General features: G+C 41.9%; 1 protein-coding gene across 1 annotated transcript in view; it reads right to left on the bottom strand.

The window, feature by feature from the left end:
- Positions 1–23,161, bottom strand: part of DSCAM (DS cell adhesion molecule) — a 337,795-nt gene that overhangs the window by 258,749 nt on the left and 55,885 nt on the right. The gene's annotated exons all lie outside the window — the stretch shown is intronic.

Genomic DNA, 23,161 nt, shown 5'->3' with positions numbered 1-23,161 from the left:
CAAACTCGGCCCTCCAGCTGTTTTGGGACTACAACTCCCATCATCCCTAGGTAACCGGACCAGTGGTCAGGGATGATGGGAATTGTAGTCCAAAAACAGCTGGAGGGCCGAGTTTGGGGGTGCCTGCATTAACTTAACCAAGAGACCTTTTGGAATACTTGAGAGTAGTCTCCTTTCCCCCTACAGAACCCCATTTTACAGATTAAAACTAGAGGCTTGGAAGATATCCTAAGGATGCTATTGTGATTCCTGCATGTCAAGGGGTTGGGCCAGATGACCATTTTGGCCCCTTCCAACTCTACAATTTCACGATCCAGACTAATCCCACACACCTATAAAACCAAACCTCCCCTTTGTCGCTCACCCTCACAGGAAAAGTGCAATTATTGGCCCAGTCGGAACATGCATTGCATTTCTAAGCATTGATAATGGTATCATGGCAGAACCACAGGAATTTTCACATCAAAAATGTTGAGGAAAATTTTCCTCATTTCTTGCCTACATCACTTTGTGAACTTTTTTCTTTTTTTAAGGATTTGGGGACATTTTGTTTATGTCCTTAGTGGCTGCTTGATCCCCACTGTGCTACTGTAGCTCAAGAGTGTTAATAAAATCGTTTATTTCTAGAAGGTCCAAAACAACAAGGCTACCCAGCGCCTCCCTCACCCACCCACTGCCTAGCCATTTCAGGAACCTTCACTATATTTTGAATTTATTTTCTGGCTGTGCACTTCCCCACTGCGCAAAGCCAGCACAGTATGTGTGCCCTGCCCAATTTAAGAGACAGACAGAGAGTACTAAAGTATGGGCACAGTTTGTCCCCTACAGGAAAGGGGTGGGTTATTACAAAAGAGCTATAATGAGTATGTTGCTATAAATAAATCTGTCATGTGGATCACTTGGAAGGGCTCTTGAGAGCCGCAGAAGAGAAAGTGCAGAGGAGAACCTCAGCAGAAAAGGCACTGGAGTGCCCATTTGTGGAAATGTGAAGGGGAGAAATTAAAAGGAACAGTCGTGCTGACAGAGTGGGACTTTAGGGGAGACATGCAGCAGAATAAGCAGAAGGGACCCCCAAGCATGGCAGGGTTGTCTTAGCACATTTTGCCATCTCTGAATTAAAACACATACCATCTAAAAGTTGAAGTGGATAAAACTATTCACCCCAGAGTCTAAAATTCCCCAATGGCACCACTGTTACGGAGGCAAGCCACAGAGCCTAATGGTCCCATGCCTTAGTCTTTCATATTCATTCTCCTTCAGCACCATGGAGTTCTCAGACAACAGGTTTTCCACCAGTTAGATAACACCAGCAATTCAGTATGAAGCAAAAGAACTGATTTACTTGATGATTGTGCACATCTTTATTGTGTGTGTGTGTGTGTGTGTGTGTGTGTACGCGCACGCACACAGACACACACACACTACTCCTCTTCAACCCTTCACAGACAGTACAATCCCCGTAAGTCAGCCCCTACTCATTACAGAACTGTGGGTGCAAGTGTCCATCAGACTTCAGCTTGACACTCACACACACCAACAATGCACTGAATCATTCACTGAATTCTAGCCTCTGCCTTTGGGGGAGGTAATTGGTATTCCATAATTCACTTATATTATACCCCTCTCCCCCCCCCCAATTTTTTTTAAGTCAATAGAGGTCGATAGCATACCTGATTGGCAGACAAGGCATTTTCTTGCAAGGAAGGAATTGCAAGGAAATAAGATTCCTTTTGTTTCAAAGTGCTAATTTGTCATCTCCACAGAGAAGATGCCTTTCAGTCCAAATAAGAATATTTTGAAGGTTTATCTCATACTTTACATTTAAAAAAATATTGTTACGCAGAAACCACTAGACAGAAGCCCACTTTACAATTGCATGCTGCTAAATCCTTTCCTGAGAGAGGTGGATTCACAACCTTTCTGTCCCCTAGTCATCTTCCATACAATGCAATAAAGGTGTTTGCACACAAAGCAGTGACATTAAGCTAGCTTCCTAGCAGGTGGGTCACTGTTCCTTCTGGAAGTGGGAAGGGCAAGGTGCAAACACACTGGCAGCAACAGCAGATGGGCTTCACTAATGCACTTCCACTGAGCTAACCTTGCCTTTCCCTCCAGGAAGCAACAGCAGCTCCACTCCACCCAGCGAGCAGCGTTATACAATGAGGTCTAAGCTAAAATGGGTATCCTAAAATTTTCCACATTATTTGTGGGCAGTGAAATTGGGGTGGGGGGTGGAGGCGGTTGGGTCAAGATTTTCCTGAGAAATTTCAACTTGCCTAATGTGGAATGCAGTTCTGTTGTAGGTTTCTGTTGGTGGATCAAGAAAGCAATTGGCCAAGGGAAAGGAGAGTTAGAAGGAGTAGCAGCAAAGTTCACCCCTTTCAACAATATAAAACCAATAACATTAAGCAATATTAAACTGGAGCCGCAGTCTCACCCAAAATCCGTGGATGGCAAAATTGGGGAGGCCAAATATTTTTCCAGGGGAGGATTGAAATTCTACAACAGTTCAAGAAAAGCTTGGATTGGGTTTTTTCTTTTAAAGGTTAGATAATTATTTTCGGGGAAATTGCGGTCATGTATGTAAAGCCCTTGCATTAGATTTTATAGAATACACACCATGGAAGGATAGAGCATGTGCTGGTTCTTTCATCACCAAAAAAGCCTCTGCAACCTGATTCCTGTAGGAAACAAGCCAGGGATTTGGGGGTTGAATTTTGAATGACCTGACAGCATACAACATCAAGTAACTGGTGTGCAGGTGATACCACCCATCTCTCAAAACTGGTGTAGGGGTCATGGGTCAGTTCTGGCTATGGCCCTCAGACTGGGGGGGGGGGGAGTTGCCTTACCCATGCTCTGTTGCACTAATTTACCATTAAAAATTGTACTCTAACCTAATCAAATGTAAGAACATTGATTAAAGTGTGGTGCAAGCATGCCCAAAGTACAGATTTTGGTATGAGAAAAAGGCCAAATTAACTTAATCAAGTCCTTCCAAAGTTCTCTGAATGCTACAGATATAAGCATGCCTACTCTGAAATAAGGTCAATTAAACTCAAAGTAACTTATATCCATGTATTTGTGATTAGGGTTGTGAGTACACCAAGAAAATGACAGAATTTGGCTGTTTATTTTCAAGAGGCTCCCTGACAAAACATTTAAACACCTCCACCCCAATTTTAAATGATTCTCTCATGGTTGAAAATTATGAGGAAGGGCTTGGTAATCTACTCAGAGAGCACATCTTGCATAAATAAAACAAAAAAGTTCTTCTTTGCTTAAGGGTAACTCTCTGTTGGCACCAAGTACTCACACTTTCAATTAATGATTCAGCATTCCTAATAGCAAGTAAGTTACACTGTTTAAAGACTTGATCCTGCTATAAGCAGAAGCCCAGCGGCGTATACTAAAAGCTTGGCAGAGAACACATAATCTTTTCCATTTTCAATTTACTAATGGGGGGGGGGACTTGCAATGTAATATCAGACATAATTACCCCATTCTGGAAGACCATGCAGCAAGCTCTGCATACAGTGTGGTGCTCCCAAGTACATTAATTTGTATAGTAGCTCCCCCCACCCCCACCTGCACTGCCTGAGAAACTGACCCAAACACTCAAGTCACCTCTAGCATGGTAATCTAATATAGCAAGAAGCAACGTTATCCGGTGCAAGATTTTCAGACTGTGTTCCAGAAAACGTCCTTATAGGTTTATCAAGAGATCTTCACAATTGTGGCACTGAGGGTGTGTTGGCCTTGGAAAGTATAAACCCATAGGGGTGTATTGCCTCCAAAAAATTATTAACAGTCCAATGGCCAGACGTTGTCTGTGTCACAGGGATGCTATCATGCTGTAAGGTGGGAAGAGAACCTACCTCATCCCTGGGCTTCCTATTGCATGACCTTGCCATCCATTTTAAGTCTATCACTCACCCTGCTGGGCTTTATATAGATACAGTAAGTGCCTTCAGGGAAGAGAAGCTCTGCAGCCATCCAACTCATGCTAGGGACACTAGGGTGGCTAAAGCGAGTCTGGCTGCTATCCACCTGGCGCTTCCATCTGAAGCACTCTGTCATCTGAGCAGCTGTGCCTCCTCTAAACTCCTGCCACCCTCTCTCTCTTTGCATTGTAAACTATTGCATCCATGAAAATATACCTCAGAATCCTTAACAAGGCTCAGGGATTCCTCAGCAGCCAAGTTCACCTCCCCAAAGTAGAAAATTTGAAAATAATCTTATGGGAAGACCTTGAAAAACAAACAAAGGAATGTGCCTCTTGGTGCTCTAAAAGCAGATGCCATAAGTTGTTTTTGTTGTTATTTTGATTATGTATTTTGTGGTTTTATATTTTGATTTTATTCTGTAAACTGCCCTGAGACCTTCGGGTATAGGACAGTATATAAATTCAGTAAACAACAACAACAATAATAATAGTCAGGGATGATTGGAATTATAGTCCAATGGCATCTGAAGGGTCACATGTTCCCCATATAAAGGGGTTGTTTTGATTGTGGCACACATTAAAAACATCACTTTTTTGATTATAGCACACATGTACAATTAAAGCATACTGTCAGAGCTGCCCGAGGTCCCAGCTCACAAAGGACCAATGCCAGTTCGTTGTTATATACAAAAGTCTTTATTGAAGTTCAGTTTCGCTTTCACGGCTGCAGCGTGCAGCTCTACGTCTGAAACTCTAGACCGCTGAAGCTCCGTCTGAATCTCCTCCCCCCAGACACCAGTTTAAGACTCTAGCCTTGCTCCACCTCTTCCTTTGCTCTTTCCTCCTCTGATTCCGCCTGTCAGCTGGGGTCTCGCCCTTCCTAGACTCTTCTGACGCTGAGTCCCCTGAGTCTTCCCCCTGCCTCCGGCGGGCTTTAGGACCTGGTTCCCAATCCGGGTTTTCTGCTGTCCCACGCGCCTGCACATTCGAACTTGGTGCGCGCGCCCAGCCGGCAACCTTCCTCCTGACCGTTACACTGCTCCTGTCACTGCTTCGCCCTTTGGGGAGGCTAGCTGGACCTGACCTCCCCTCCGTTCCCCCACTCTCCGATAGAGGTATGGTCAGCCCTGACTCATCTTCTCTCCCTGCTGGAGGAGACGCTGGCCCTGACACATGGGACTCTTCCCCCCCACTACGCTCTGGTGGGGAAGCTGGTCCTGATCTCCCGCTGCTGCTTTGGGAGTCCCCGCTGGCCCCTTGTTTCTGGTGTGTCCCCCCTGGGACCCCCCTTGCCCTGACCATCGGCGCCTCCTTCTGGGAATCTTCTGATTCGCTGGAGAAGCTCATGGAATCTCTCGGGTCACTGTCATACTCCCCTACGCTGCCCTCAGATTCTTCCCCTTCGCTCTCCATTTCCTCTTTCCCCTGTGCCTCCGTTCCTGAGCCCCTGACACATACATTTTAAAAGATTCAGGGTATGTATATGTTCTGTTTGGTACTAGAAGAAGTAAGAAAGCCAAGACCTTATTTTAAGAACAGACAGGTTGTTCGTGATCTGTACCAAGCCTGTTCATTCCCTATGCCTCTTTTGTTCTGTTTGATGGATGTATTTGGGTCTATGAGAACCAACTTTGCCCCTTCTTTTCCAAGAAAGAAAGAGAACGACATAATTTAGCTACCTGCAGTGACAACTCTGTCATGGACACACATCAAATCTCATAAGGGAATTCAATACATGCTTTTCACATTTGCATATAGAATTCGGTATATCTGGCAAAGCTAAAACAATGAAAGCTAAGCCACATGCCCTGTAGGCCAAATTCAAACAGCAATCCATCAAAACTCAATCACACAAGAAGACATTTACCATAATATCTATTTTTCTTCCTGTTTGTGAACAACATTTTTTCAATAATAAAACCTCCTAACACATGTACAAAAGGGTGTATCATAATGGCAAATCTGGGTGTCTGAATTATTAGTAGCTCAAGTGAACTAACCAATTATTGTTATATTAAACCATCTAATCTAATTGAAGCCTTATCCTAAACCATATTATAATATCATATGCCTGTGATTTGGTCTCAGGGTTCCTATCCCTTTAAGCAAAATGCATTCACTGAAATGGTATAAACAATTAACAACAGGAAGGTAAATATTACAAGGGAAAATATTGTGGAGTGTCAGCAAAACATTTAACCAGTGTTCATTACTAAACCTAAGGTCAAGGTAGACACATATTCTAAATGAGATTTTGAGTTGCACTAATAAATTATCAGCTGTTTTAATTACTTTTGCTCTCTTTGTGTGCAACTAAATTCTAACTGGGAATGTTGTCTTTTTTATTATATTTTTAAAATGATAACATCAACTCCCAGACTTAAAATCAGCACTCAAGCGTTTTGGATCGTCACCATTCATTTCCATCTCCTTCCATTTCCTTATTCATATATATCTTCCCTTGACATTTCTGTATTACTGACATGCCACTGGTGCTTCTGCTCCTCTGGGAATCTTAATGCCTCCAGATTCTTACCTGTATCTACAAAGTTTCAGGGGCCTATCTAGTGTGCACTGGGCAAAAGGCATTTTATCACTTAACTCCATTAGTGGCCAAGCTGTCAAGCAGGTTACATGTGCATTATTTTAATACTTTCTCAAGTGGACATGATTGAACTAAATTGCATTTATTCTGCGCTTAAGAATGAAAAGATGACCCATCTCTCCCTCTTGATACAATTCCCTATTTTCTTTTTCTTGGAGAACAGGGCCTTCTATTTTATTTTATTTTATTTTTTCTTGCACTATCACTAACCATGTCATTCTGAGCCTCAGGGAAGCTAATTGGGATGTTAAATACAGTCTTTCTGACTCCCTGTCCTGGGGCGGGTAAGAAAATTCAGGAATGACGTGTTCAATTACAATTAAGCATGACACATGCACACAGCATGACCTTCGCTAGACTCTTGGATATTATTATGAACATTCTAGGCTGAGAAGGGATGGGATGGTTTAAAAGGCAAAACAAAATCAAGTGTGAATTAGATCAGGTGTCACAATACTTTGTTCCCAAGCATTCTACCTCGTAATGACAGCATTGCCCCAAGCCAAAGAAGACACCAAAATACTGAAGTAGAGCCCATGCCTTATGCGGATGTTAAGCTATTTTAAGAACAAAGGGAATTTTATATATTTATATTAGTTATAAATAATATATAATATCACACACACACACACACACACACACAAAATACTGCAAAATGTGCTTCCTGAAATACCTCTGAAACAGTTCCCCAGTGGGTATTGGTCCCTGAGCCAGCAGGTCAGCATCAGTCAGGGTGAGTCTTGCCACACAGCAGAGTGAAACAGGATGTGGAGAGAAAGATAAAGGCAAGAATTGTTGCCTGACTGATGTAGCAAGGCTTTTTTAAGTGTCTGCCTTAGTGAGAGGGGACACGTGCTGCTTTTCAGGCAGCAAAATGCCTTGAGCCATCAATGGTATCCACACATTGAATTATTCCTGGAAGCCAACAGGTAGCCAGCGCAGTTGCCATGACACTGGTTAAACATGTTCACACCTCCACCACGGTAGTCAGTAGAAGGACCACACTAGATGGCATCAGACGCAGCTTCCAAGTCTCCTTAAGGGGCAACCTCCTCTTGAGGACATTGCAATGGTCAATACTGGAAGTTAAAATGTGTTAGGTCCCCATCAAAAACATGACTATCTGCAGACCTTTCCTCATAGACGTTGGTCTTCAACCACCTGTCCAAAGTTTTCACATCCTTTTCTCACAATAGCATTGATTTCAGTTAATGAAGCCATTTTTACCTGTTCATTTTTTCATGGAGAAGCATATCAAAGCATTCATTCCCAATTTCATTAACAGTTAATATGTAATGCATTGATCAATCCCATAGTATCCTAATCCATTTCACATTACAACTCTTTTAATCAGTTATTTAAATTGTGTTCTTCATTAGATGTTCTATCAATCAATTTCAATATTTGCCAACTCCATAGCACCTTCTTCCCACCTGACTTTTCTTCAAACAATTCATCTACTGCAACAACAAAGAATGGTCCTCCCAGTTCTTTATTATTCAAATCAATCAATATTATTCAAACAATCCTTCCCAGTAGGATTCATCGAATTCTCCCAAAGGTTTATCTAAAACGAAAGGTCACCTAGTCACATCTTTGTCAACTTGTCAGGCAGTCTTTGTGTTGGTTTTCATATTCTCAATTAAGTTATCAAAGTCTTATTTGTTCTATGCATTTATAAAAAGCAGTGTAAAAAACCCCAGCATCACATTATTTCAACTCATCACAAATGTCGTAAAAAGTAAACCAAATAATCATTATACCGGGGGCGGGGGGCAATTTCTGTTTCTGGCTCAATATCTTGTGTGGGTTTTCCAAGCAGTTGTAGTAGAACATCTGCCTTGCATGCATAAGGTTCCAAGCTCAAACCCCAGCATCTGCAGGTAGGACTGGAGAGCCACTACAGATAATACTGAGCTTGATGAACCAAGGTAGCTCCCTATGTTCCGGTGGGGGAGGCAATGGGAATCAATAGGCTAGCTGCACACACACTGCCATTTCTATTGCCTTCCAACTCATGGAAGGCAATAATCTCAACCAAGGAGCTCTTTTGCATCTATGAAGTCTCCCTGCACATTTTAGAACTCTGCATAATTAAGGTTCTAAAATGTTAAGGGAGCATTTTGAAGGATGACAAAAACCAGGGAGGGAGGGAGGGAGAAGAGCTAGCACACTCATCTACACTGGCCCCTCAGGTGCTTAGTGTCGCCATTCAGGGCTCCAGTGTTTTCCTATCGGAAACAAGGCTATTACGGTATCTGTTGACGCAACTGTTCTTATTCTGGTTAAGCACCTTTCAGAGTCAATCTGCCAAGGATTAAAAATTAACAAATATGCAGTTTGTAGTTCTTGAGAATCAACATCATGTAGCTGCTGAGCAAAAGTGACACCCTAATAGGTCACAAATGAGAAGAGACAGAATTTTACTGCTAAATCTAACCACAGGGCATTGTGGGAATTCTAAAGGAACCTTCATATTCATGAAGCTTAATTATACTGAAATTGCCAATCTGTAAAGTACAGCTACATTCAAGCACTGATTTCAAGACTAAAACATGAACAAAGAGAATATGGCTCCCAGGAGATGCTCTGCAAGGATGTGTAGAGAGGCACAAAAGCAGGGCGGGGGAGAGGACCCAAATCCACAGATGCCACGTTTATCCTAATAAAGTAGGATAGCAGTTGTAGAAAGAAAGTCAATCTGGGGAGGAGAAGCATGGTGGGTTCTTCTTGGGAAAAGGGGTGTGTGTGAACCAGGCCTGTAGGGAATATTTGGTTGGCAATATTATAGGAAGAAATACTTGTAAAACAGCAGCATTGCATAGCACCAGAAATATGAGGCATGCATTTTAGTGCTAGCAACAGATAATGGGAATGTGCCCTCTGTGCCTTGTAAAATTCTCTTTTTAAGAAACTAATCAAGCATAGATAGTGCACTGTGGTGTTCATGGAGTTCATTAGTTCTTCTTACAATTCCATACCCTGTTCATGCTAGCTATGGGATATATGCATATAGGGGCAGGAAAATATGCAGGCCTTGGTTCTAGGGATTTTGGGACGGAAGTTCCTCTTTTTGCACAGGAATACAGCTATAGCCTGAGACGTAGTAGAAACATGGGTTTCTGGCTCAGTGCATCACCTCATTCATCCTTGAACCTAAGGATATCCCCACCATGGATAACCAGAAGCTGAAAATTACATGACATGAAGCACTATTGTCATTTGGCATTAGAGTTCCTTGGAGCCACAGGCTATGGCCAAGGCAATGCTGTCAACATGCCTTAAAAACAAGTCTCCTGTTTTCCTTTGCTTTTCCTGCTGTACTAATAAACCTCACCAAACAATTCACACACCTTTCTCTTTGTAAGTGGGAGGGGACTTTGGACAACTCAAAGCACAACATTTGAGACCCCCAATCATGTGCAAGGCTATGCATGGCAAGCTGCTCATGTACAGCCTCCCTCCCTGCAGACTTTGGACCAATATGCGGATAACTAGTGAGCAGGACCAGTAGTGTGCCCAACACCGGGTCAGTATCCTGGCTCCCTTTCCTCAATGTATCAAGTGGGAAATGTGTAAAAGGCAGCTAAAATCACAGCCAAACAGATTCAACAGCAAAGTGGACAAATGAGGTCAAGAGCTGAGAGACAGCAAGGAAGGGAAGTCAGCAGTCTGAGCAGTGGCTGGCCTGGTGCCATCCTCCTGACAGCGGCACTGCTATCACTTACCTAGATAGTGTGGGGATTGGATAAGGTCAGGGCTGCCCTACACCTATGGAAGCCCTAGCATGACTCAGTGAGTGTGCCAATGAACAAAGAGCACAGAAGGCAGAGCATCACAACACGGTGGGTATTTATTACATGAGTATTTTCCCCCAATATTTTTTCCTGCATCATAGTGCACTACTTTCAGAACAAATACATATTTGGCTGTGGGGTGTGTGGGTGTGTGTAATATCTGCTGCAATTTAGTTAAATCCTCTCTCCAGTTTAGAACCTCCATGGCAGGTACAGATGGTGGCCCAAAGTGTTTTGTAAAAATGTTTACTTAGGAAGGATGAAGCACACATTTGGGAATTGATCTGAAAATAAGTGAATTGAGTACTCCCTTAGGATCACTCATTCAGTGAAATATATAACCATTAAAAAATGAAAAAGCAGCCGTGAGTAGTCAAAATCTCAGTAGGAAACAAAATGGGATTGTGAAACAGTTTCAAAGTATTTGTTCCTTGCACCTACCCATGCAAAGGTCAGCCTTCAGGTTTTCCTAAAAAGGCTGGCTATTTACTTGCCAGGCACTTTAAAATCCTTTGGGAGCATGAAAGTTTTACGGAAAAATGAAATGCCACTACCAGTTGCGGCTATGTTGTTTCCCAATTTCTTTCCTCAATTATCAAACTTGCTTCATACTCCTACCTTCACTTTCCAATGCAATGACTTTTTCTCTCTGAAAAACTGCTCTCAAAAACACACCCCAAAATACTCTTTTGAGTTCCTTCAAACAGCAACTGAGTATCTTCAAATACCACCACCACCAACTCCCCCTGACAGTATGCAGAGAAGGAACCACCTCTGTCATCTGTTATGTCCTCTTGATTCCAAAACTGTGTCTCCTCACCTTCGGGAGTGAGGTGTGGAAGACAAGAGAAGAAACTGAATCACTTTTGTGCATTCTTTTAAGCACTTGAAAAGTCTCCCTGAAGGTTTTTCAAGGGTTTGAATGAAATGCTCAAAGAGCTCCATTCATCTGGGGGGCCAGAACATAGCTACTTGCCCATCTCTACACTAAAACACTTTGTCTTCTTGTAAATTCAGGTAGTAGGGTAGCCCATGCAGTCCCCTCCAGATATGGCTGGGCTCCAGCACCAGCCAACATGGCCAAAGACTGGGGGTGATGGGAGCTGTACTTTAACAGCATCTGGAAGGTGCCATATTGTCTAGCTCTTGGCTAGTCCATAATGAACTCCCTCAATCTGCAACATGGGCTGTTCCAAATCACAAATAAAAGACCAAGGATCAATGTTCTTCCCTGCAGCATTCTGCATCAAGATGCAGAGGACCAGCACCACCTAAGGCAGTCTTCCTCAAACTTGGCCCTCCAGATGTTTGAGACTACAATTGCCATCATCCCTGACCACTGGTCCTGCTAGCTAGTGATCATGGGAGTTGTAGGCCAAAAACATCTGGAAGGCCAAGTTTGAGGAAGCCTGACCTAAGGAAAAGTGAAAGGTAAATTTCTGCTAAATACTCCATCTACCCCTAAAAGTAGTCCGCATGAGTGCACAGCCTTCATAGACTGCTGACAAAAACAAAGCCCACCACTCAAGAATACTTTGTCTTGTGGGCAAATAAGCAGTCCATATCTACCTTTCATGTGCACTTTTCCTGTGACAAAATCTGTCCTCCAGTTTCTCTAAAGTTTCCCCCTGAAGACCTTCTTTGTTGCCTCATTCTCAGGGCACATTAGAATTGCTTTGGGTGCGGGTTTTGAACTTGCCTCATCTTTTTCAGGTGGCCCAGTGTGGTATATGTGAGTGTGTGTGTTTCTTTCCAGCAAACATTTCTCCTGCACTTGTATGCACAATATGTGGATGTAACATCACACATCTCATTCTGCAGCTGTGAAAGCTCCCTTGTCAATATTTCTACTGGAAACACAAAAAGCAATGCTTCCCCATCTGTTCACTATCCAAAGTCACCCTGGTTTATATGGCATCATCTTCTTGTTAACTATGCTATTATTTAAGCATTTACTGCAAGGAAGCAGCAAGACTGAACATTTAAAAGGTAATGAAGGTATTCATCAGCGCATGCAAATTCAATTAAAGCCTTTGGAATTGCAAAGGTCTTGGCCCTCTTCTTTTACATGGTTTTCTCTATTGATATTTTGGAGTTATGTCTTTTTAGAAATGGCATATGTTGTGGCTGATTTCAAGCTGCATCTTAATCTTCTAGTTTATGCCTCATCTGAAGCATCAGTGCATGTTAAGTGGCTTAAACTAGAATCTATTGCAGATGATATTGCATTTCTTGTCAGTGTGTTTGTTTGAGGGGGAAAAGGAAGGCCTCTATAGGTTCAATTAAGTGAGCATCTCATGTGTTTTGTATCTGTTAACTTCCTCCTACAGAACATTACTGCAGAATATCTTATTTCCTCTGAATTAAAACTGTTGAAGCTTAGATGATTTGTATGTAGCCGTTTAACTGCACCATTTATTCAGGCTGTTCCTCTTAAATAAAATCAATGCTATTTTTGCATCCTTAATGGGAGCCTATTTAGTTAAATACACAGGCATTTTTCACCTTGAGCAGGCAGGAGCATAAGATACCCCAGTTTCTGATGAGTGGATGGGTACTTGCCTCAGGCCAATGCTTTAATGAGAAATTCTGAAGCATACAGCCAGGCTGCAAAGTCTGCTGGGCAATGCCTTTGGTTTGGCTTGCATTTAAGGTCGGTGCCATCAAAGTCTGGATAAATTCCCCTGAATATTTTGCTCTTTCAAAACATACTTCATTATATCAAACCAAGTTATACAAAAACTAGAATTAAGTCCATTGATCTCCATAGGTCTACTCTGCGTATGACTAGCATTACATCGCACCTACTGACTTATTTTGTTTCATCAGGAAAGTTCCCTTGGCATTTTAAATACATAAAAATTGGTCACCTTGAGGGGGCAAGTGCATAGGATGCCTCAGCAGAGAAAGTTACAGGACAGAGACAGATTGTAAGGGAGGATATTCAACAGCCATTCCTCCAGAAAAGAAGGAAGACTCTAAGAATGGCAGTTGGCCTGCAAGAGCCTAGCCCTCCCTGTATGATGGGTCCACAAGCAGAGACTTGGGGGTGTCCTCAAGCCCTGCTCTCTGATTTAAGAGAGGGCTGAGAATACTCTAAGGGGTTGTGACCTTGTGGGATGTTCCACACTCTTATTGTCCCTTAGCTGGCCCTTCAGACATTGTGTTCTTTTGAACAACATGACTTTGAGGGCAAAGAGTTTTTTTTATTAGTAGAAGGACAATAGCTCGTTCCAAATTGGTCCAGTTATTATTCTGAGAAGCTGCACCAATGCAGATAAAATGTGTTAATTTGGGTCCTTCTTCTTCCAGCTTTAATGACCTTCATTAAATTGTAATCAAATGCACATCGAAAATTATCATTAGTGTGTGAGCAAAAGATGTTTAATGTCATTACATATCCAAAATGTCTCCAAAGAATCACATGGAGCCCTAGAAATTGATTCTGCAAGCCAATGACCAGCATGTGAGCAGCAGAGCAGGGCTCAATTATCTTCCTTCTCTTTTTTGTCAGAGGTCTGCCCAGAAACTCTTTTGGGGGGAATCATTACACTCAGTCTGTAAAACCTACTTTTTCTTTGTGAGTTTGGTTTAATTAACACAGCTACTTTTACCTGCCAACCTAGCAGTTCGAAAGCATGCAGTGCAAGTAGATAAATAGGTACCAGTGAGGCGGGAAAGTAAACGGCATTTCCATGCGCTGCTCTGGTTCACCAGAAGTGGCTTAGTCATGCTGGCCAAAGGACCCGGAAGCTTTACACCGGCTCTCTCGGCCAATAAAGCGAAATGAGCGCGGCAACCCCAGAGTCTTCCATGACTGGACCTAACGGTCAGGGGTCCCTTTACCTTTACCTTTTTACTTTTACCTTTGCCCATGGTATACATTTGGAAGGCTACAGAGAGGTGGCTGCTCTGAGGAGAAAAAAGCCCACAGCTTTGTAATTCAGAAACCAACATTCAAACATGTTCCCTGAATCCAAATGCCTTTTCCAAACCTTCTCAGCAATTCTGGGGCCACCTTTTGGAAAACAGATTAGAGAAGCAAACATGCAAGTCATTTGCAGCATTATCTGAAAGAAAAATGATGCAAGTCTACTCTGTTTTCTCTGCTGAATCACAGAATCCCTGAACTGGGTAGCCCTGACCTTCCAGAAGTAGCACATCACGATCCATTTGTTTCTAAAAGCCCATAGATAAAAGGAGAAAATAAATTTGAATTCACAGTGAAAGCAGACATCAAGTACTAGGCCAGTCCCCAAATGGAATTCAGCCAGATTTTATCCCTAGGTGAAGAGCTAAAAGTGACCTTCTTCTAGTTGTACATGACAATTTCCGACATCTGAAAAATATAGAATGTGCATTTGTTTAGGGGGAGGGGAGAATGCAGCTCTCACTCTCTCTTACAGTAGGTGGCCTGTAAGATCAGACACAGGAACATTAATCTTCTTGGCTGTCTGTAAGCAAATTCACAACAAAGCAGAGGCAAAGCTCTAGGTTTTTGCCACCATTTTATGTATGTATCTTCTCTGCCCCCCTAAAGCTATTGCTGTTTTACAGAGGATAAATCCTTTACACATTAAAGAAAAGGGCATAGAAGCTACTGTTTAGGGTACAGCCACATAGCAGCTTGTCACGAGTGTTTTCCATGTATCATTCTGTAGCCTTCAAGTGTGATTTGGTGCAGCAGAGAGCAGGTGCTTATTCACTATGCTGCATGAGTTCTCATGCAGCTGTTTCAAGGTGGGGTGTCAAAAACATGGGGGATTGTGCAAGCCTGCATACTTCCTTGCAGCAATGACTTACCACGTCAACAATAAATTCCCTTGGCTTTTTTCTTCCTCTAAAGGAGCAAATGCACACAAATTCTCCTTTGCGGTCCACTCCACCCCAATAGCAGCAAGGCAAGCTCCTCCTTCACCTCCCATTATATATGCACATTTTATAAGTTACAGGTGCAGGACTGGGTCTAGTGTATTACCTGGGGCAGGGTAGGGACGTGCTGCTCCCATCGCTCCAGAGAAAGTATATCAATAGAAGCACTTAAGAAACTGCATACAACACTGGCAAGTACAGTGGTACCTTGGTTCTCATATGTTTTGGTTCTGAAATGTCTTAAAACCTGTAAGTAAGTGTTTGAACATTTTTCAGAAGCCGAATGTCCAATGCGGCTGTTGCCTATTGTTTCCAGTGCACCTGCACCAATCAGAAGCTGTGCCTTGGTTTTTGAACATTTCAAAAGTGAAACAGACTTCCAGAATGGATTAAGTTTGGCACTTTTGTTTTTGCTATTTATTTTGCGTTTTTGTTTTTGAGGCTTTTTCAGTTAATTTGTTTTTGTGACTGTGTGGAACCCAGTTCAGCTACTGATTGACTGACTGTGTGACTGCAGAAACAGATAAAAGCTCCCCATCCAAACAATGATTATCATCAGTGCAAGTAAGAATTTTTTTAATTTTTTTTTATCATCTACAATACTGTCTTCTTTATTTTATTGTACAGTACATTGATTATTGCTTTCATTTTATGGATCAATGGTTTCGTTAGTCAAATTCAAGTTAAATTGCTGTTTTAGGGGTTGTTTTTAAAAGTCTGGATTGGATTAATCTGTTTTGCATTACTTTCTATAGGAAAATATGCCTTGATTTTGGAACAGATTTCCAGAACGGATTAAGTTTAGGAACCAAGGTACCACTGTACTATTTTTTGCCTCTGAATAAGCTCTAGGGAAGACAACCTGTGGTCCAAAGGTAAATGATTCCAAGTAGATGGCAAATGTTGGGAGTGGTAGGGCGGAGGGGATGCTGAAGAAAGAAAGAGAAGGAAAATGGGTATCCACACAATTTTGGCTCATGGTCCCCACACCATCAGTATGCAGCCCTCAGCACAACTGACCTTGTGGGAATGTGGCCTGTGGTGGCGGGGGCGAGCCTCCCCACCCCACTATGGAATCTTCTCCCATAAGAGACCAACTTGGGTGGCCTTAAAAGAGGATTCATGGAGGAGAGAGCTATCAATGGCTATGCTCTGCCTTCACAGATGGAGGCAGTAATGCTTCTGCAGGAAACCACAGGAGGGGCGATTGCTCATGTACTGGGTTTCGGTCTGGCAGTTTCCCACATCTGGTCAGTCACTGTGAGAACAGGATGCTGGACTATATGGGCCATTGACCTAATCCAGTAGGCTCTTCTTATGTTCTTACCTGTGTTATTTTTTCCTGAAGGGACGTGGGGGGGGGGGACACACATACATTTTGTGAATCTAAGTTTGGCCTCACTGAGGGCCATTATTTCAATATGAGTAGGAAAATGAGAGTACCCCTAAACATTTTTTAAGAAAAAAAGCACTGGTTCTTACCATTTGTAAAGTTAACTTGTAGCATCATTTTTCCTGGCTCCCTTGTAGGTTTTTATATGCTTGCTGTTTCTGATTGCCATACACTTTTATTTATATTCATTTATTTATTCAGCTTATTAGCAATCCAACAAAAGCAGTTCTCCCTAAGCTACATAAAAAACCCTCAAAAGATTTTTTTAACATCACAATTCTAATAAAATAAATAACAATAAGGAAGCATTTTTTAAAAAAAATTAAAATAAAAATCCAAAGCAGAGATCTAAAGAGCATCTATAGGGCTGACATTCCAGTTCTTCATATTCAGTAAGAAGAGAATGGAGCATGGCTACCTGTGAGGTACAGCTGAGAGAAAGAGAGTCAGACAGAGAAGCTAGGTCAACACAAATACAGAGGTGTAGATTTGTTATTATTATTCAGAAAGGTCAAAGCTCATACAGCAGAAGTGCTCAGTTAGATGCCAGGACAGTAGCTCACCTGAGACATCAACAGCAGAGCAATGAATTTTTTTAACTCTTGTGCAATGAAGCATTAATTGCTTTAGAGTCCAATTCACTGCACAGGATGCACCATTATCTATCGAGGCTCAGGCACATTGAACCCAGCCCTCCTCTATTAATTCATAGCTGTTAATGCAAACAATTCAGATAGAAGGGGGGAAAGCAGCCTCAAGGACAACAATATGTTCTCCCCTGCTCTCTGGCAAGCATTCAGCAACTTACCTGATGTCAAGACTCTGGATTTTAGGCAGATACACAGGACAATCTTGACCCCACTAAAATATGGGAGAATGAAACAAGATCAAAAAGAATCAGAGAAACCTAACTGGGGGTTCCCCCCCCCAAAGAAAAAGAAAAAGCAATAGGTGCTATAGCTGTATGTATACCTACGTACTTCATTTCATGCACCCATAATTCTCCCTGGCAGCCACATGATTAATTCAAAGAATTATTGATTTTTCCCCCTTGCTCAATCCTGCTGACCTGCTTTTGTTGACAGGTCTGTATGGATCACACTCCTCTGTCAGCTGAAATCCTGGCATCATGTTGGTCTCTGTGGCCTGCGGTAAACATTTCTACTGGTTCAACATTAATAGCATTTGAGTGCCTGATAAAAACATACACTTCTGCTTCAAAAATAACGGATATCCTAAGAACCTGTATTAGTGGAATTATTGAATGATGAGCATTTGAGATATTATTTACACACACATGCTTGTTATACTCAAATAACCAAGTAGTCTGCTGGGGGGGGGTCAGTTATATATTAGGGGTGCCATACTGGTAAATGACTGGCCACTGTAAAAGGGCCAATCAATGGCTTCACAAGAAAGCTCCAAATTAAATTTTAAGCACCTAGATATATAACAGATTAAATATTACTCTAGCAAATATAATTATTTTTTACAACCATGTTTCAGGGGTTTAAAACAAAAACATAACCCCATTGTGAATTATTATTTTACATGACCTCAAGTTCTTTAGCTATATTTTTAGCTATAATCTTGATCTAAAATATTTTTTAAATCTAGATTATTTTCCAAGTAAATTATGAATAAAGTTACAGCTTGATTCAAATGCTGAGCACATTTAGAAAGTGAAAAATCAGGTAAATTATTACTGACAAAATGGAAAGCTGCTGTTTGGATTTCTGGTTATATATATAAAATTACAGGTGCCTTCTAGCTTCCAGGACACCCTGTCACATATAAGCATATAAAATGCCTTTGTCAAATATAATTTCAAAGGACCATTTTTCACAATGTCAACAAGAACTGCTAGTTTGTGGTTTTCTGTATAGTAGCAAACAAGAGCAAAATCACTGAGAGAAACTGTTCAGGGTTTTGCTTTCTGTTTTGTCTCTTCTATAAACACTCATGTTTAAGTAAAAAAAAAAGAACCTCAATGAAATATCATTTCAAAACAAATTTTGGTCCCATGCTGCATTTTATATGAATGGGTATAATATTAGCAATTAGTTGACTTTGGGAAGATTATCCAGTCTCTGCAATATTGCGCCCACGTCAATGGTGTGTCAGTGTCTCTAATAACGTGGTTCTTGTTTTAACTCATTAAACTTTTCAATCAGCTTCATAGGGCAACACCATTTCCAGCTTAATCCAAAATGTCAACTTCTCTTCATATCAAAATAAAACACAGGTTAGTCATCATTCACAGTGGAGGTTTTCTACTCTGAGCCACTTGAAAATCCTCAGCTAAACCACATGCATAGACAAAAGCTTTATCACATAATGGCTTTTGAGCAGTAAAGCATACTTTCATTAAAATGAATGAGCTCCTACATCAGTTTTATTCTTCACATCAAGTCTGTCAGCACTTTGCAGGGAGCTTCCTTGGTCAGATGCAGCCTCTGAGGAAAATTAAGAACAGGGAATACTGCTTTTGGCACTCTCCAGCTACACTGCCATGATCAAGCCACTCATTGCCAAAGACCATAATAAATAGTCCTGAAAGAAGTCTTCAGGGTCACAGCCACTGTGGGGTTCTAGACCCCTGCACCTCCTCTGAGGAGACATCAGGTTTGAGGTCTGGAAGAGACAGGTGCCTGACAGAATATGGCTGCCTCTCCACCCCTGTTCTGTATGGTGTCAGAGGACTCAAACTGGGAATTCTGTCAACAAAGCACAAGCACCTTACTCCTTATACCACTGGGACAGTTCCAAGGCTGAGAGAGCTATTGGCTTTGGTGTGCTGCAGTGTCAGGTGGATAAAGTACTGCAGCTCATCAACCCAGGAAGACCAAAGGGAAGCCAAAAGAGTCTGGCCAGACTCATATAAACTGAACATAAGAACCTGCTGAATCAGGCTAATGGCCCATCTAGTTCAGCACCCTGTTCTCACAGAGGCCAACAAGAGGCCAACTATGAGCAGAGTTGTGCAGCAGAAGGACACCAATTTGAATACTTATTGACGACAGGATTACTACTGACATTTGGGGAGGTGGGTGCAGCCCCAAGTCTGAGGCATGGGGTGAGAGTCTTATTAGAATAAAGTTATAAACTCAAACAAAAAAGCAGCCGATCCTTGGAGGCCCCCCCCCCCCGGCCAGCTTAGTCCTCTGAGGCCTGGGGCAAGTGTACTCAGCTCCCCCTTCCTCTTCATGGACCTGGGTGGGCATCATGATGAACCTTTCAACTGATTGTGTGGGAAAGTCCCTAAGTACCACTTCCAGCCACAACAACTTCAACAAGTCCCTAAATGAGACTTCCGTGTTGGCTTTATGACACTGATCTATAAAGACAATTGGATGGTTTGTGTTATTCAGTGGTTTTCAACCAGTGTGCTGTGGCACCCTGAGGTGCCTTGAAGGATGGTCAGGGGTGCCATGGGCAACACTGGCCTCTGTCCCTCTTTCCTTCCCTCTCTCCTTTAATGCCCTCTCGGGTATCTGCCTCCTAAAGGCTTGCATAGCTGTTTTGGCTACAAGCTCCACAGGCAAATGGTGCCTCTGGGACCGGTCAGGGGGTGCTTCCCAGGTCCCTGTGGGGCAGTGTGACTGCCCAGAGGACTCCCAAGAAGAGGGGAAAGGAGGCTGAGGGAATACTCCCCAAGGGAGAGTGTTTGAAAAGGGGTGAGGGGCTGCCAGCTCTGCAGGCAAGGGGTGACATAACTGGGCTCCTGAACCCCACAGGAGTGCCACAGAAAGAATGTAGTTGGTCAAGAACCCAGAAAGGTTGAAAACCTCTGTTGTTATTAGTTGACACTGGGTGTCCAAGTGCCCAAAAATTCCTGAGGACCCCATACATAGCAAAGAGAATAGTGGTGTGAGGGGAGGGGAAATAAAATGGTAGTGCAGCTTTGGGAAATCTGGCGACACCATTTGGGAAAAATCTAAAGTGCTTAACTGGAACCCCCATCTCCTGATACACAAAGAAGCCCTTTCTTTGCTTCCTTCCTATTCTTTTCCTCACTTGACCTCTTCATATTTTCTCCATTCATTTCCATATACTTAGCATTTCCCCACTTATTTCCTCTGTTCATCCTTTGCAGTCATCTCTCTCCCCCCCCCCCATCTCACCCTAGGGAGTGATAGCCACTTAAAGGAACATGAGCTGTTTGTTAATTATTCATTATGTAATGAGCGAGGAATCAATGAACACTTTTTTTGTTTCTCTCTTTTTTTTTAAAGACCACCCCCATCTGTGTATTGCAAGCAGCCTTGTTAAGACAAATAAGAGTGAAATACAGAACCAGCTATCAGTGATTAGTGGCTGAGGGCAGAGGAAACTAGTGCGAAGAAGTAAGCCATCAAGCTCCCTTAGTCAGCAGGAGTAGCTCATACATACCATAATTATAAATCACATTGTTCCAAGAGGTTTCCCTGCCGAGTAACAAACTTCGTTCTTCTCCTCACCCCCCAGTATTTAAATTTTCATCATCTCTCTGAAATACTCATTGCAATAAATGAGTCCTGTCTTTCCTGTCAACCTCAAAAGCAGATAAGTAAACTGAGCTAGTATTACCATTTGAAATGTAGAGTTAAACCATAATTTGCATGCTGTGCTTTACTGCTATATTTTAATTTGTGCCAAATTGCTGAGAAGAAAAGAACGAAAGAAACCAAACATATGAGCTCAACATGGACCCAGACCATGAAAAGCCCTATGTCTCTGAAGGTGATGACTAGTGAATTACTACTGCCTATAGTGTTGTTCTTTTTAATTAACTGCATGTGAGTCCCTATTTCTTGCAACCCTAGACCAAAGTCATAGGATCTGTCATTGTGACATAAGGGCATTGATGGCGTTGGGGGTGGCTGAAGCTTTATTTGTCTGAACAGAGCGCTCAATATAAATCAGTGGGGTAAAGTTCACATCTGTTTGTACTGCAGTCAACTAAAGAAGTATCAAGCATCTGCCAAGAAAATCTCAATACTACTTTGTACTTTCACTTCCCACAAACCACTGAGAATATCATATTACTGCAACCCATTTGTATCGTTCTTTCATTTCCGTAATCTGCTTCTATTTTCATTGCAGAATTCTACTTCATTGCAGAATTCTAATTTGTGTCTCATAATTTGGTTCACAGTCTTCCAAAATAGTTTTGCTTAATATGTCATCCAAACCCAGGCTTTCAGCTCTCCTGGACAAACTATGAGCTATAAACCATGGGCCAAATCTGGGCTATATCTTATGGCTAGCTCTTTGGAGAAAGCCCAACCAGTAGAAGTTTGAGATGCAACCAAGCCATGGATAGCATGCCAAGCCAAGCCAAGCCATGCACCAAAACAGTCAAGTAGGAAGGCACTGGGACATTGTAATTGTTAGGGCTACAGCTATGTAGTTTGGTAGCCACATAGTCCAGGACACCCCAAATACAAAAAACAAACAAATCTGAAAACATGACATGTGTTCTGCTTTTTCTCAAAATGATCATAGTATTTCCAAACCACCCAAAACAAAAAGTTGAAATTTGGCACAAAATTCAAGGGGCACTGAGAACTAAGTAAGTCTGAAAATGGAATCTCTTTGTAACTATTAAAAAAGCGGGGCATGGAATTTACCTCTGAAGATGGCATTCTACAACACAGAGCAAGCAAAGCTATTATGAGACAGATAGAACATCAGGGTTCAACATACATCTATGCTTGTCAAATGCAAGCTTCATTTACTAGCGCACATATTCAATTTAATTTCTACCCTTACACATATAGGAGGTTCACTTACAAGGGACTATAAGTCCTACTACAGCAGTCAACTTTTTTTTACTGTCTTCATACTACAGTAGTCAGTATCTGTCTGTCCACATACATAAAAATGGCATCTACACCTCTTGTGTGTATAAAACTGTGTTGTTAACAACTTACACATAATGTAACTTCTGCCAATTCCCCATTCTGCCCCCAGGACCACTTCCTGCAAGGGGAATGGGAAATCAGCAAAAGTTTGGGTCTCCTTTTTCTACCAGTGGGAGTGTCTCTGAATGGAACTCTGCTTAAAGGATGGTCCCACTGGTGCAAGAAAAGTCTAAATCCAAGCATTTGGATTTAAAAGTATTCCAAAGATCTCTATTAATAGCATGGACATAAATCACTTAGGGTTTTTTTTTACCATTTGTAGGAAACTACATGTTCTTAATGTAGACTTTTTATATACTGTACTGAAGTCAACACATTTTTAAAAAAGCTAATGAAAGTAAGTTTTATTATGAAAATGGCATACTTTTCAGCTATCAGTCTACATTTTTCACCTGACAAAAGCAATGAAACTCCTTTTACAATATGCCAATAATACAAATAAATACATATATCTTACATAGCAGACATTATTTGAAACATGTAATTTATGAAAGGACATTTGAATAGCATGCTTGTGAAACACTGTAAATATTACTTATTGTAGTCAGTATGCAATACCAAGTATGCAAACTAGTTGCAGGCTTTATTGGGGCTAAACCAAGTATAAGTAACCAAACTTCAGCAATCACAACCCAGCAAATA

The sequence above is a fragment of the Podarcis bocagei genome (genome assembly GCF_964188305.1).
Source record: "Podarcis bocagei genome assembly, chromosome: 6".
NCBI lineage: Eukaryota > Metazoa > Chordata > Lepidosauria > Squamata > Lacertidae > Podarcis > Podarcis bocagei.
This window is presented reverse-complemented; position numbering and strand designations above follow the sequence as displayed.